This window comes from Cydia strobilella, chromosome 20 (assembly GCF_947568885.1).
Source record: "Cydia strobilella chromosome 20, ilCydStro3.1, whole genome shotgun sequence".
NCBI classification, from domain to species: Eukaryota; Metazoa; Arthropoda; class Insecta; order Lepidoptera; family Tortricidae; genus Cydia; species Cydia strobilella.
In genome coordinates this window covers 4,530,414-4,547,106 of record NC_086060.1, presented here as the reverse complement: position 1 = coordinate 4,547,106, position 16,693 = coordinate 4,530,414, and the positions used below count along the sequence as shown (strand labels likewise).

General features: G+C 37.1%; 1 protein-coding gene across 1 annotated transcript in view; it reads left to right on the top strand.

Annotated features, from left to right (window-relative positions):
- LOC134750549 (exosome complex component CSL4) overlaps positions 1–16,693 on the top strand; it is a 143,156-nt gene that overhangs the window by 37,222 nt on the left and 89,241 nt on the right. The gene's annotated exons all lie outside the window — the stretch shown is intronic.

Sequence of the window (16,693 nt, the reverse complement as noted above, 5' to 3'; positions counted from 1 at the left end):
GATATAGACCGTGATTACCTTTTGTATTATTTATCCCCCGTTTTTTTATTTTATTTTTTGTTTTTTTATTTTATTTTTTTGTCACCCGCGAACATGATGCATGTAACTGCGTCGAAATATCGGGAGCTCTTAAATAATACAAAAGGTAATCACGGTCTATATCCCGGTCAATATAAGTCTAGATCAACCGAGTAACAAATGATATTTCGTCGATAGATAGGTACAAAAGTTCCGAGATTATAAAAACGCCCGCCGTCTTTACAGATAGCTCTATTAGCCTTACCTTTTCCGCCTTACCGGATTTAAACGCTTATCCACATCGGCATTTAATGCCGACTGCTGATCCCCGGGTCGCGTCGATTTATCCTTCAATTAAAACATAAAAAACTGGAGGAGCCTTAAGACTTGTGCGGCTTACGGACCGGAGGCGGTGGCTCATACAAAAGTTACTGAAGTCAAGAAAATGGAAATTCTGTGGGCATTTACTTATGTTATAAAGGTACTATCAAAGATAGATATAACTCTATAATAGATGGATACAGTCTAAGGAAAAAACGTGCCTCGAAAATCACGAAAATTTGATTCTCGATCAGATGGCGCCACTACCTTTGGTCTACTCTCGTATAGAGGGCGTTGACGGTTTCGTTTATTATTTAACAATTTTAAAGCATATCAGTGAAAGAACATGGGTCAAAATCATAAAAATAATTAACGCAAATAAAAAAAATCATTTATCCATATTTAAATACATTTTATCGTATTTTTATAAATCTTCATTTTTAGTTTTAAAGTGTGTCGATACTAGATAGATGGCAGTGAATTTACTGTGGTTACAAAATTTACTATGACAGTACCGCTCTATCCTATTATATCCTCTGGTACTATCTAGCTGTTGTAGTGTTCATCCTTCACTGTTATTACGTAGCAATCGGGTCAAATTGTATTCGATTTTGCACGCGGTACTGCTGTAGGTACAGTTCACTTAGGTTAAGTGAACTATAGCCGAATGTATGTTATCAGATGGGCAAGAGGACTTTCTGCAGCATCCGACAGTACCCGACGGCGACGGTTCGGATATCGGTAAAATTTTCCATTTCGTTAAAAAAAAATTTTTACCTTATAAATTCTGAATTTTACGCTAGGCTCGCTATTTTTTTTAATTTATTTAATCCATAAAAACGAGATTACAGAGTAATAAAAACACTTATCTGCCAAACTGCAGAACAGTTTGTCGGCGGAAAACTCGACTCGACTCGACTTAATTGGTCGCGTGCATTATATTGCACGATATTTATGCACGCTGTGCAGCCAAGAACCAAGAACACGAGGAACTCGCAAACGAAGTGCTAGGATCTTGACGCATCTTACGAGTAGAACCATTTGTATGCTAGCCGGCTAGCAGAAGTCACGGATATCGGCGGATCGGCGTCGGCGGGTAATTGACTACCATTCACTTCTTTTATAACCGGCGCACAGTTCGCGCGCGTGTGCCCACTGTCGAAGAGTTTACGTTTTAGGCATGTTTTAGGCCCCAACTTCGTGGGGTTGATGTGGGGTTGTGACTGGCTTCATGGCGTTGCGACATGACGTCCCTTTCGTTTGCAAGAGGTGTAAATAGCGCAACTATAGTCCGACAAGAAATTGTAGAAGATTATTGAGGGCGCCACTTCCTACGTAACTGTTACATTTTTGACGTAAAATGCTTAAACATGGCAACAATTTAGTATAGCAATTTTTTAGTTCCATTTAATTTAATTTTTCGCATTCATTCTATTTTATGTCGCATTATTCTATTTTATGTCGCATATTTTATGTTTGGCGTACTACCAGTGTTCAACGGTCTTAATTTCACAACGAAAAACAGAATATTTGTCAATTTATATTAGGGACACCAATTGACTTTGTGGACTTGTAATTAAGGCCAGGTATTTTTTCCGCTTTACTATTTATCCTCTTTTCATTGTCTTGCTTTAAATCGGCAAGCCGGTAAACATTGAGTCCCATAGCCGCTCTGCCAGTGGTAAATGGGTCAAAACCTTTTTTAGTAGAAGTATATTTAGTATTATGATTGTTTAGTATTGCGTCTTACCTGTGGACGTCAAGCCCAGTTTTCTCTCCGAACCCATAGGCACGTTCCAACCTTTTACTTTTTTTAATGTATGATGACCGTCGACGCAAGCTTCTGATGACGCTCACGCTTAAAATACGTGAGTGACCCGTTATTAATATGTTTAATATGTCTGTGTCTCACGGAAGTTTTGTTATTAAAATAGTATGATAAAAGCCTCACTGAAATGTACCCAAATCGTTAATTATCGTATTGACCCAGAAAGACACCAGTTTTCCCCAACCTTTTTGACCCAAATGGTATTCACATACGCCAATATTGCACCATGAACACATCTGTACCCGGGGTGCACTACATTTTTTATAATAGGGAATATTACGCGAAGCTCTGCGTAGGGCGCCACTACCACAATCTGAGGGTCTATCGTGAAACAAGAAAATTTATTTGTCTAACATCTCTGTCACTGGATAAAGAAGCAGATAACGAATTTTCGGATTCGCGTTTCCCGGTAGATCCTCTGTACCTAAGCAAACCGCCTTGATGCATCAATGTCATATTTTATTATTTCTGAAAACTTGTCAAAAACCTGTTAAAGGTACAGTATGTATAAGCAAAGATAGATATAACTCCGTAATAGATGGATACAGTCTAAGGAAAAAACGTGCCTCGAAAATCAAGAAAATTTGATTCTCGTACAGAGGGCGCTACTAGTTTTGGCCTACAGTCGTATAGATGGCGTTGACGGTTTCGTTTGTTATTTAACAATTTTAACGCATATCAGTGAAAGAACATGGGTCAAAATCAAAAAAATAATTAATGCAAATAAAAAAAAATCATTTATCTATATTTAAATACATTCTATCGTATTTTTATAAATCTTCATTTTTAGTTTTAAAGTGTGTCGACAGATGGCAGTGAATTTACTGGGGTTACAAAATTTACTATGACAGTAACGCTCTAGTATCAGTTACTCTATGGTATAAGTGACTATGGTTTACTAAAAAGGCTAGTCCTGCACTATGGTGGCAGAACATTGCAGTAATATCCCCTATTACTTTTCATTCGATAGCGTTTACGTCAGTGCCAAACTGGTGGTAGCCACAACTCTAAATTTTGTCGTATCGGGCCGGGCAGTGGAAAAGCGTACGGTGTAAGACTTCATTTAAATGCTGCATATTTAGGTGGATCCTGAACGCGCTTTAAGCTTTTAAAAAGAATCATAGCGATGGTTGGGTACACCCGGAAGCAGTAGCGGCGCGATCCTTTGTTTGGTTAGTTAGTTAGTTTAGTTATTTAATAACTTAGTTTTAAGTATTTTGGTCGAGGACTGTATGTTATATTACCTACGATACTATCATTTGATATTTACCAGTCGCTTTTCGGTGAAGAAAACCCGGATTAATCCCAATGACCTTAGTTTCTTCTTTAGGCTGGGGAGTCCGATGGCGATGGCAGTCGCTTTCGTAAAAACTAGTGCCTACACCAATTTTTGGGATTAGTTACCAAGTGGACCCCAGGCTCCCATGAGCTGTGCCAAAAAGACGGGACAAGGCGAGAAAGATGATACTACTTAATTTGCATGATTTATTAATCAGTAATTTATTCCTTTCATAGAAAAAAAAAAAAAAAATTATAGGACATTCTTACACAGATTGACTGTCCCACGGTAAGCCCAAGGAGGCTTGTGTTATGGGTACTCAGACAACGATATATATAATATATAAATACTTAAATACATAGAAAACATCCATGACTCAGAAACAAATATCTGTGCTCATCACACAAATAAATGCCCTTACCGGGATTCGAACCCAGGACCATCGGCTTCACAGGCAGGGTCACTACCCACTAGGCCAGACCGGTCGTCAAATAGATAGATGCTTTTTACACCAATGCCCCGTCCGCCTGTGCACCGCCTAGCTCAGTAAAAGCCTGAATTAAATCCGTATGAGAAAATTGCTTTCGTCGATTTGTTGTGCGACGGAATATTAACTTCCGCGACCCGCACGGCAAGGAAGGTGTGAGTGTGGCAGTCGAATAATGCTATTGCTGCTATTTCTAGCAAATAGGCAGTGCTTTATGAATTCAAATTCTGTTTTAATAGAGTACTTATAGGTGTTTTTTTTTTTCACATCAAGTTTATTACGCTTCTTTAATGTCCGCTGTTACTTATCCATCTGCGAAGCCGTCAGATCTTGGTTCAAATCACGGTAAGGCCATTTGTTTATATGATAAGCACCGGAGTTATACGAATAATTTATATGTATTGTAATATTTTGTGAATTCTATTTTTCCATGATACCTACACTTGATTGATAATGATTGAAAGTTATTTGCATATATCGTCGACTAGTAGGTTACCTAGCTAAACACAAGCCTTATTTGATCTACTGCGGGACTACCTAATAAATTTATTTTCAACACACTTGCTCAAAACGACGTTTTTATTCCACCGATTTTTGGCTCATAATCCTAGATATTACACACGCGTGCTATTTCAGTGTATTATTCCACTCGTGCTTTTTCATTATATTATCCGACTGAGTTAAGAAGGTAACTGATTGCTAATAATAAGCATGGAAAGGGAGCCTTCTTTAATTGGTCAGACTGGCGGGCACGGGCGCGCCTGACCGCCTGCGCGGCGCGCGGCCGGAGCGAGGGGCGGCCGGCAGTATGACAGATGCAACACACAATACTAACTGTTTTAACGATTAAAATTTGATTAATATGAGTTTCTTCTTTTTCTCGCAAGTGTGTTGAAAAACGTCGTATGAAACGCGTGTGCATTGGTTATTACACACATCGGCTTTCTTATTGCACAATATCGCCTCGTGTGTAATGACCAACTTAGCACACTTGTATCATAATGTACTATTACTTATATCCATCCACTTATAATTTTATGTAAGTATATCCATCCACTTTAGTTATCCAAATAAGCTAATCACCTCATTAATAATAGATGACAATCTTTATTCCACTTTAAACTTTATGTCCCATATATAAACGCCATATTTTGACGTCGTAAATTTTATACGCCATTTCGTCCTACATTTACAGTATTTTAAACCTTAACGCTTTCAGTTAAGGTAACATTTTGATTTTGTAAAATTAAATGTATAATTCTAAAGTAAATAAAATGACGTGCGCTACTTGTATATGGATGTCGCTTAAGATTTTTTGTTTTTAGGAAGGATTTTTGTCGAAATAAAGATACCTATAAAGATGTTTTATTATGCATTTTGCCTGAGACGTAGCAAAGTTGCACTATCATTGGAGAGCAGATCCATGGATTGGTCGTTGTCTGTAGCCGAAATATACAAATGCATTAGGATATTTGGAATCAGTATAGAGTACAAAGTATCATAACAAGTATAACGACCGGTGTAGCTGTAACAAAGAAATTAAAAAAATTACGATTTTTTACTTTGGATCAGCCTGTCGATGTACAATTAGATACAATACACCTACTGCTAGAGACCGGAGCGAACGGCAGCAAGGCATCAGAAACAATCAAATTTGAACTCACACAATCAAACTGATTTGTCGTTTGATTCTTACGAATGAGCAGCAGTCAGTGTACTGTTTTCTGGTTAAAATGAGCTTTATTTTGAGGACATATTCAAATTGCTAGCAAGTTGAAGTAAAAACCCTGTTCGGAAGATTTCTGTATTTACTCCACAGTTGCTAGGAACTAGCCTAATTCACAGCTTAAAATTTCCTTTGGGTTTGTTTAGTTGTAGAACCAATAACCAGGCCCCTGTAAACAGGACGAGAGAACCAAATCAATAATGTTTTTAAGGAGCGAGGTTCCGACTGAATTTTCGATTCCGTTTTTTGACGAGTAATATTTTGTCTATCTATTTAGTAATTCAATTGCTTATTTTATTAACTCATTATACATACCCATTATAATATGACAGCTGTAAATGCTGCCAAAGTAACAACTGTTACTTTGCATGACGCAACTAAACCGACTAATGAATGAAACTAATTAAACGAATTGTTACTACAAAACATCTCGCAGAAAAGGTCATAAGTCCCTAACATTTCTTAGTACTTTAGTAGAACATGACCCATTATTTGATGAAAATGGTGTAGCAGGTGCATCGTATAAATAATAGCTTGACATTAATTAGTTAATTTGAGTTTTGGCTGCACTACTGAAACTGCCTTATCTAATTGTAAACAGATTAGCGAATAGAACAAAGCACAATTAAGAGTACAGGGGGCCTAGCCAAGTTGACAATTGTACATCGACAAACGCCAAACTAAAGAATTTTTTTTAAATGACAGATGCTACGGAAAGTCACGTGACTATTTCCATACGTTATATGTTTCGATTGGCGTTTTCTATCAACGATCTTGGCTAACAACTCGACCAAATTTAACGAAATTTTGGTGTCCGCTAAATTGTTTGTGACATAAGAACATTTAGTTTACGAAACATATTATTTACTATCCGTTTACTTTCACACAAACTCAAGTTAATAAGTTCAGGCCTCCTCTTGAAGATTCTAATTGGCATAAAAATGAAACAAGAGACTTAAGGGGCCCACTGACTATCAGTCCGCCGGACGATATCGGCCTGTCAGTGTTTCGGAGCTGTCTTTCTGTTCTAACTGACAGGTCGATATCGTCCGGCGGACTGATAATCAGTGGAGCCCTTAACAGTCACTGACATGTACCTACTGCAAAAGTAAGTACCTAAAGCTTAACAAGTCAAACTCGTGCTAGGACGTTGTAATTTATCGAATATAATGTTATGTGCCGCTCGTTGTCAGTCGTCACATGGTCGCGTCAAACAAATCCGTCTACTTTTGAATATAAAATCCTTAGGTATATCCGGGATTTGGTATTTAAATATCCTCCGTATAATTTGTCAACCTGAATGCGAGTCTGGCGGAAATAACCGTAACAATTCCTATTAGTTTCCTTCAAGTGCTTGTGAGATAGACGAGCGACGAGCGACATTGCGGAAGAGCGCTCTCACATTTGCCACGGTTAGGGGATGGTTTCTTTAGCACGTCATAAGACACATAAGTTATAGTATGCTGTAGTCGCGGTCGCTCTCGCTGTGCGTGAAGATAATCCATACTAATATTATAAATGCGAAAGTCTGTCTGTCTGTCTGTCTGTCTTTCTGTCTGTGTTCCCTTTTCACGCTTAAACCGCTGAATCGATTTAGATGAAATTTGGCATAGAGATAGGTTGAGTCCCTGAGAAGGACATAGCATAGTTTTTATCCCGAAAATCATCCATTAAGAAAGTAAAAAGCGGGGTGGAATTGAGATATGAAGTGATAATTAATGAAGTGCCTGCTAATTTGTGTGCATAATATGCTCAAATTGAATAATTGCTATGAGAATTTTTCTAGGCGCTATACTTACTTTAGCTGATGTTACTAGGTCCACGCATACGAAGTCGCGGACAAAAGCTAGAAGTATATAAAACTTTAAACTCGCGTTTTGTACATATATTTAGACCCGTTAATGACATTAAATGCGTGAAGATAATCTTTTTTTAGCGGCTTACGTAATTATAATTATAATAAAGTACTCGCGAGACAGACTAGTGCATCGCGGTAGAGCGCGCTGACAATTATCACAGTTAGGTGAGTTAGGGGGTGGTTTCCTTGATAATATTTAATAAGCTGAGAATTGCTGCTCCTTAAGGCGTATGTAACATTAATTGATAATAATAAATTGTTTGGTATTTGCACCTTGGGATTTGCACATTGCCACCAGATCTTCAACCACTAAAAATCGCACCACTGTTCCAAAGGAACTCCCTTAGCAGACAGTATGAAATTGACGTCTCACGCTAAACTAACGCGTTATGTTTAATTAACTGTAAATGCTCCATCACAACGCTTTGATCCCGTTACTTCTACCATTTCGAAATTTTCAGTTTAACTTAGTTCTAGAAAGTAGGTCGGGAAAATTATTACCTAGGATAGGTCATATAGATGTATAGAATAGATTGGTGAGTGCGTGCAAATGCTTACTGTTTCCAATTCGATTTCAATCTGTTAAAATTACTTGAAAAACTGGTGGAAAATTATTTGAGTGTCAATCACTTATATAGTGGAAAACTCGAAGCATACGTAGTATTATTAAATTATGTAAGTAATTAATTAAGAACATACGAAATAAGTACATTAAAGTACGGGAAAGTAAAGTAGGTACCTACCTAAAAGAAAAATTAGGGAAATTTTCCTTACTTTTAGGACACGCCATGTTAAAAACACATGTTAAGCGGGAAAGTATATGTAAAATTAAAATGGCATATTGCGCGGAATATCATAATAAACGTGATCGTATTCAGTGGGTTCTACTATAGTTAAAATACATACACTTATGTATGTTTCCAGAAATTTACCCTTCCTTCTAGTCTAGTATAACACAAAAATTAAAAAAACAGTAGAAGCGTAGCTTTACGTATTTCCCAAAGCCACTGTTTACAATTTTCCCCGATAAATATTCTAAATAACAAGCCAAAGTATTTCCGTCGGCCGTTATTAATATTTCACAAAACACCGGAGGAGATACGCCCGTCATATTCATGATTCAGAAGAACAAAATTATCGCTTTTTAATGTACTAGACGACACGTGTTGCGTACCGTCACGGCTTTATGAACGCGACACTTGCTTTTATCTTTAAAAAAACGGTATAAATAACGACATTGGCAGACCGCATTTTTATAAATTAAATTTAAATTAAATAACAATTTAATTTAGGCATGAACCATAAAAGTGATAGTAACAAAACTTAAATACTAATGTTATACAGTACAATTATAATTAAACCCTACCATGCAAAACAGTATACTTAAAGCTTAGTATATAATACTTGGAAGAAAAATGACGGAAAATATTTTTCACCTCAGCAGCTCGAACAAGCCTACTTTCGTCACTCCCTGGAGTGAGGAAAGTGCGACTTTCCTCACTCCAGGGAGTGAAACAATGTAGCTTTTTAATTTAGTGATGGCCATGAACTTCATACTTTTATTTCATTTTTTTATGGTACGGTCCGGTACGGTACGGTCCGGTACGGTACGGTACGGTACGGTACGGTCCGGTCCGGTCCGGTCCGGTCCCGTATCGTATCGTATCGTATCGTACATATTATAATACTTTTTTTTCTGTTTATTCTGTGTAATTCGAAATACATTTTAACCTTTAATATGTTCTCACTACTGAGGTGAAAAATTATGTGTGCAACACGAGAGCAAAGTTATTTTACATCTCGTGTTTTTGAGTCCCTCGCAAGAAAAACCAACTTTCCTCTCTTGTTGTACAAATAACTATTGCAGAAAGTTTGTGCTTTGAGTTTTTAGTCTGATAATTTACAAAGTTTCAAGTAAGTTATGCGTGGCGGAAAGACGGATCGTAACAAGAGGTATCCTTCAAGCATTAATCTTTCAAAGTTCTCTGACCGTTTATTACGATTACTCTTTCAAAATACGACCACGCAAAAGCAACAAACTGCTAAACTCTTTGTTTTCCCCGCAAAACTGTTGTTTTTACGTCGTTCAAAAAGAACTGAACGGTATCGAGATCACAAGCGCTTGTCATTCAGACACGCAGCGCCGACACCCGCCGACATGACACGTATTCATACCATTTGTCACTTTTAATTGCCACTTGTTGGTTGTCGAAAACGTCCCAGCGCCGTTATATTTAGTTTATTGTGAAATAAACGTAAGTGTTGAACCGTTTGCGTGGAATGAAGACGTTACAGGAGCGGATCTTGTATTTGGTTCAAAGGACTTATTTATATGTCGTCGCTTATAGCGGCTTTGATGTATTCGTGTTGGATTGGGCTATGAAATAAATTGGGTCTCGGCGCCGCGATCGGTCTAATTTTGAGTTAAATCGTTCTATTTCTGTATTTACGGATAGGCATCTAACTGAAGTCGGAGTATTAGGCTTCTTGTACACGGCACTGCGGGTTAGCGGCGCCGTGGTCAAACCGTCCCGAGCTTGTACACGACGCGGTAAAACAACGGACGTCATAACATACCTGTACTACTCAGTTGTGAACAAGGGCCTGGCACTCTTTGATAGAGAAAGATAGTCGTATTGCGATTCCTATAAGAGGAAAGAGAAAATAGTGTCATGCTTTGTCCTTATCACCGACCGGGTTGTATCATAGGTAGGAGGCGATGGCGAAATACCAAAATTTATAAGAGTAAAAGAGAAAAAATCCTATGCTGCTCAAAATTTATATGAATATTCTTTCTCTTACCCCCGGTCGCTCGGTGGCGCGTCTATAACTACTTATGTATACTATGTCTATGGTTGTGAAGGACTGAAACGTGTTGGAGACCGTGTCTAGACGCGGTTTGTTTACCACGGATTATTACGGCAAAAAAACGTGTGTGTACAAGAGGCCTTATTGGGCTGAAAATATTTACTGCTTTACATTGTAATTGCATTGTAATAAGAGGTTTTACGTATAGTAGGAGAGAAGAGGAGTTTGTTAAGAACTATAGATAATAGAAGAGGAAAGATGCTTGGGCACGATACGACACGGCCAATTTATCCAAACATCATAGAAGGGAAAGTTGAAGCAAAGAGCAAGAAGGGCAGGGAAGGGAAGGGAAGGGAGGACGTATCAGGCTGTCAAAGAGAAGGCAGAGGACCGCTAAACATGGAAATTGCTCCACCGACAACCGACAAGTCTTTCTCTTAAATATATGATGATGATGATTGTAATTGTAATTAAAATATAGATTAGGATAATAAATCTATCGGTTTGCAGTGTTTGCACTGATGTTGTAGCAGTAGTACCAAATGATAATCATATTGAGTTCGAATTAATTCGTCTGTCGCTTATTGCAGGTCAAGACTGTATAGTTACCTACATAATATGTATTAATATTATATAATACCTATTTTACCTAGGTACCCTATAAAAAGAATCTGAAGAAACAAGTCTACAAACAGCTAAGTAAATAACTATAATGGCAAATAAATATATTTCTATTTCTATTTCTATAAAATATAATTAGGTACCATCCCCAAGGATACGAGTATTACAATAATAGCACCGTTTATACCGCAATAAACTAAACAAATTCGCAGCCACGCGTGAGTTTCTTGACATACAATTATAAATGACAGATGATCCGCCATCTTGTGCTCAAACGCGCCGCGGAATGTCGGCGGATCCATCATGGCGACTGAAAAAAAGCTAGTTAGCCGTGATAAGTCTGTCTTTAAGGCCTGTTTAACGAGCGTGGTGGCCCGTCAGTTTAAAATAGAACAAATTTGCTTTGATGATGTAGGTTTTCTACGATGATTAGTTTCGCTCTGTCGGAAGGAGGTAAACACACTCACATTCTAATTTGCCTTTCCTGTTCATGCAAGTTTACATTTTGGTGGGTTATTCAGAATTCTAATATTTTAGACCCTACAGTGAAGTGGCTAATAAATATAGGATTTTGCCTCAGGCAATAAGTTAAGTAAGAGCGCAACCTACAGTTTGCGCTCTTAGGGGTTGTCCTTTCTCTTTTCGGGTGGTAATCAGAGAAAAACCGCGTAACTAGCTAGCAGGAGAAAAGTGCAAGCTACCGCACTACAAACCACTACGCCTATAAAATATAGGGTAGACCGAGGTGAATCGGTTCACAGATGAAAAATCCGTTGATATTTGAAATATTGCATTGATATGAGCACACTAAAATAATAAAATTGTACTGTGTCTTCTCTTTAGCCAGTCGTAAGAAATATTTTTAATATCAATTTTTTTGTCGGATCCAATTCATCTTGTGTTCCAATTCACCTCGGTCTATGATACCCCTACTAATATGCCAAAAACGCCGAAATTAATACTACAAGTAAAATTAAAAATGCTTAGGTATTAAAAAAAACCGGCCAAGTGCGAGTCGGACTCGCGTTCCAAGGGTTCCGTACATTACACAATTTTTAACAATGTATTTTTTTGTGACGGTCGGAAAATTAAGTAATTAAGTCCGACTCACGCTTGACTAACCATTTCTAATAGGTTTTCCTGTCATCTACAGGTAAAGAACTATTTTGTGTATTTTTTTCAAAATTTTATACCCAGTAGTTTCAGAGATAAGGGGGGGGGGGATGGTCAAGTTTTGCCTATTTTCTTTAATAACTTCTAAACTGATTATCCTAAAATTATAAAAAAATATATTTGAGATTCCTACAATGAGCTTTCATTTGATATGTAACACGATATAGTTTAAAAAACTTTATTTTCTAATTTTCTCATTTACCGCCCAAAAGTGCCCTCCCTCCCTGTTTAAAATTAATTTGTTTACGTTACATGTCCGTCTTTGGGTCATAAACTTACATATGTGTACCAAATTTAACTTAATTGGTCCAGTATTTTCGGAGAAAATTGGCTGTGATAGACGAACAGACAGACGCAGGAGTGATCCTATAAGGGTTCCGTTTTTTCCTTTTGAGGTACGAAACCCTAAAAATTGCTTTTATGCAAGTGTTTATTATAATATAAGTCATAAATGTCTTACACCTATGTAATAAAATGTATATGTATATGCCTAATTTATGTATATTTTTGGTATCTAATTATTAAAATATCAATTTCAAGTGAAGTGACTTAGATTTAAAAATAAAAATCAAGTTAAACTAGATTATGCACCTTTATCGTACCATCTGAAGCCTAGGGTGATAGTTACAGGACCGGAAAATGGTGTTATTTTGATCGCTAGGGTGACTTTGAGCGGGGGAAACAGCTAGCCAACTGTAAGGCGGACGTACTCGCCAGTTATTTATTGTTCCAATACAAACTTTTACTTGTTTTTATTAATCTTGTTAATCTTGTACTTACCTCCAGAACAAGTGTTTATTTACGTACCACAAAGATAATATATAGGATAGAGGGGTACTGTCATAGTAAATTTTATAGTCACAGTAAATTTACTGCCATCTATCGACACACGATAAAAATATATATATATATATATATATATATATATATATATATATGTAAGTAGTGCGGATAAATGGCAGTATTTGTATTTATTACTTTTATATGATTTTGACGCATGTTCTTTCACTGATATGTGTTAATTGTTAAATAACAAACGAAACCGTCAAACCCCATCTAAACGAGAATAGGCCAGCGGTTGGTGGTATTGGTGGTAGCGCCATCTGTGCGAGAATCAAGTTTTCTCGATTTCGGAGTTTTCGTTTTTTCCTTAGGCTTTAATCATCTTATACGGCGTTATATAGGTCTTTGCTTACCATTTGTAATGTTTTACCCATTTGTGATCCAAAACATTGAAGTAGGTAGGTATATATGCATCAACACCGTTTTCTTCCTTTAAGGGGGCCACTGACTATCAGTCCGCCGGACGATATTGGCCTGTCAGTTAGAACAAAAATTTGACAGTTCCGAACAACTGACAGGCCGATATCGTCTGGCGAACTGATAGTCAGTGGGCCCCTTTACATCTAAGCGCTTTTACGGTTGCATCCTCCGACGATTGCCCGCTACAGTAGCCTTACCGCGAATTTGACACTGAGATATTCGCTAGCGTGAGCATACCTTCCATTAAGTATAATATGCATCTCGCTCCTACTGGCATATTAGTGCGAGATGTACCTATATGTGTGGTAAGTAGAGAGGGCAATAGAGAGTACTCTCTCCAGTGGGTGTTAAGAGGCCGTAGTCGATTTTGGAGCAAAAATGTAAAATTGATAGATTTAGTCGTTGAAATTATACACGTTTTGTTACGTAATATCTAAATAACAAGTATTGATTTCTATTAGCACGTCTTCTCATCTTGCCTTTTAACAATGAGGTCGCGATAGCGTGCGTCACCGGTAATGCATTAAGAGAAGGGGCAGTTTTTAAAAATTCATCAAAAAATCATGGTGGTAAATTATACAAATTGATGTATAAGAATAGTTTCAGCAAATGTTGTAGATTGTTTTAGTATCAAAATTACGTTGAAATTAAGTCGATTTTCAGAGAAATTGTCACTTGTTTTAAAGTAATTTCTGGAGAAACTTGATTTCGTCTAACTTTCATTTCCACTACTTCAAAGTCATAATAATAAAAATGTATTCTGATAAATGTCAAGTACAGGATATGTGTAATACAAAATTACCATGTTTAGCTGTCCAAACTTTACGAAATTTACAAATAAGAGCGACAAAATCAGTGCTTTACGCGCGTTTACCTAAACGTCCACCAGAAAAGCAAACATTACTAATTTAGTGAGTCTGTTTTCAAAAAATTGATCTGATAAAAGGTAAGATAAGAAGACGTGCTAATAGAAACCAGTACTTGTTATTTCAATTAGGTAACAAAAGGTGTACAATTTCACGGACTAAATCTATCAATTTTGCATTTTTGCAACTAAAATCGACACCGGCCTCTTATACCTGGGAACCGAAGTCCACTGAGAGGTAGTCAGAAGAAGTATATACACGGTGTTTCATGATCCACTGAAAACCTAAAAACAGTTTGTTTAGAATTTAGAATCGATAGGAGAATCGATTGCGCTATATATTAATGGCGGTAATTTTTTTATTTATTTTTTATTTTTTTACATGCTCAGTCTACAAGTTTGTAATGCAACAACATCAATAACTAACATTTGACACGTTATTTGTCAATGAGCAACACCCTTATTAACTGGCCATTGGTAAACCTTATCTCGTTGCAGTAAGGTATGCAAATGGTCAGTTAACAGTGTTTACGATGGTACTATAGCAATTGTTTGATGTCACTAAAACGACGAAGTATCTTGTGTATAATTACCAGTCGAATAGAATTGTTAAGAAAACTAAACAATTTTTTTTTTTTTATATTTATCGGGTTAAATAATAAATACTCAAGATGAGTTTAAAATTTTATAAAATCTGTTGGGGTGTCTCAGGTTTTCACTGTTTTCAGTGGCTCAAGTAACACCGTGTATAGTAAGTGACATTTGAAACTCCGTAAGCGCGATGTAGGTTTCTAGCTAATTGCGTTCTAGCTCCCTAACGCCATCTGTTAGATTATTGTGGTACGACGTCGACAGTAATGCTGGCACCTCACTTCGCCTTATTTGGCAAATATTCGTGTTGCATCTCTTCTCTTTCCTTTGACATACAAAACAAAAGTGTTGCATCCACACGAATATTTGCCAAATACAGCGAAGTGTGGTGCTGGCATAACAGCTAGAGGAGACGCCACATATGGAAAGTAAGTTACACACACGTTAGTGAATATGTCAGTTTGACACTGATAAGGCAGTCGTGGTAAGGCTACAGTCACATATTACAGGATGCAGGGAGCAGACTCAGCAGAACAGACCAACACACGAATGGTCCCGTGACAAATCAGAAACCTATGTGACGTTTACACGGTTTAAAGGCAATATCGGCAAAATATCGATTGATTCCCAATTGCATTATATTTTATTTACTTTGAGAACATCTCGTATCTAAAGGGGCCTTAAGGGGCCCACTGACTATCAGTCCGCCGGACGATATCGGCCTGTCAGTTGCTCGGAACTGTCAAATTTTTGTTCTAGCTGACAGGCCGATATCGTCCGGCGGACTGATAGTCAGTGGGCCCCTTTAGCTCTTTGTAAAATTCTTATACCTTTGTGTGGTATAGTATAAATATTCTCAAATGATTTTTACGTCTAAGACCCTAATCTGTTAAACAAAAGCCATTGTTTCTTTTATTGGAGCGGTCGGCCATTGTGTACCATTATCTCTGAGCGCGTGCCACGGCACGTGCCATTGTGTCTAACAATGGCCCACAATGGCCGATCGCTCGCATAAAAGAAACACAATGGCTTTTGTTTAACAAATTAGGGTCTTCGACGTGAAAATCATTTGAGAAGATGCAGACTATAGGTTTGTGTATTTAATTAGCAAATTTGTATTTGTTTAAGGGGAGTAAAATAAAACAATTTTAAAAAATAACTTGAAACTATTTATGTCAACATCAATTTAATAGGCGTCCGCCTGGCTACTCCGTATGTACAGCATTGAGCATCGTTTGCGAATAAATTACTTTATTTTACATACTTTAATGCTATTTTACAAAATATATAAAAGTTTTCTTCGGCATCTATTTGGTTTGGTGGTAAATAAAGTCTGTTGATAAGTTTACATAAAATAATAATTATCTGAAATTAAAACATCTAAGGAAAATATCCCATTCTAAACACTCAACGCTCTTTCGTTACAGTTACAGTGTCCATTATAGGGGGCCTAGCCAAAGCGACAACCGTACATCGAGAAAAAAAAATGTATCGGGGTAACAGATGCTACAAAAAGTCACGTGACTATTTCCATACGTTATTTAAGTTTGGTATTTTCTGTCTTCGAATGTCATCTTGGCTAGGACCCCTGGAATTAAAGTTTCACATTTGATTTTGATTTGACATCAGGACATCACACTAATTGCAATTCAGTGAACAATATGAATATGATATCAAATCAAAATTATTTTTTCAGTTCGTAGGAAGCTTTTAGTCTATAGTGGATCCGTAGCGTTGATTAGTGTGGTAAACCATTAACAATTAATTAAAACTTTGAAATTACATATATTGGATTAAATCTACCTGTGTGTGTGTGTGTGTGTGTTTTCGACTTGATTTTTTAACAATTTGTAAA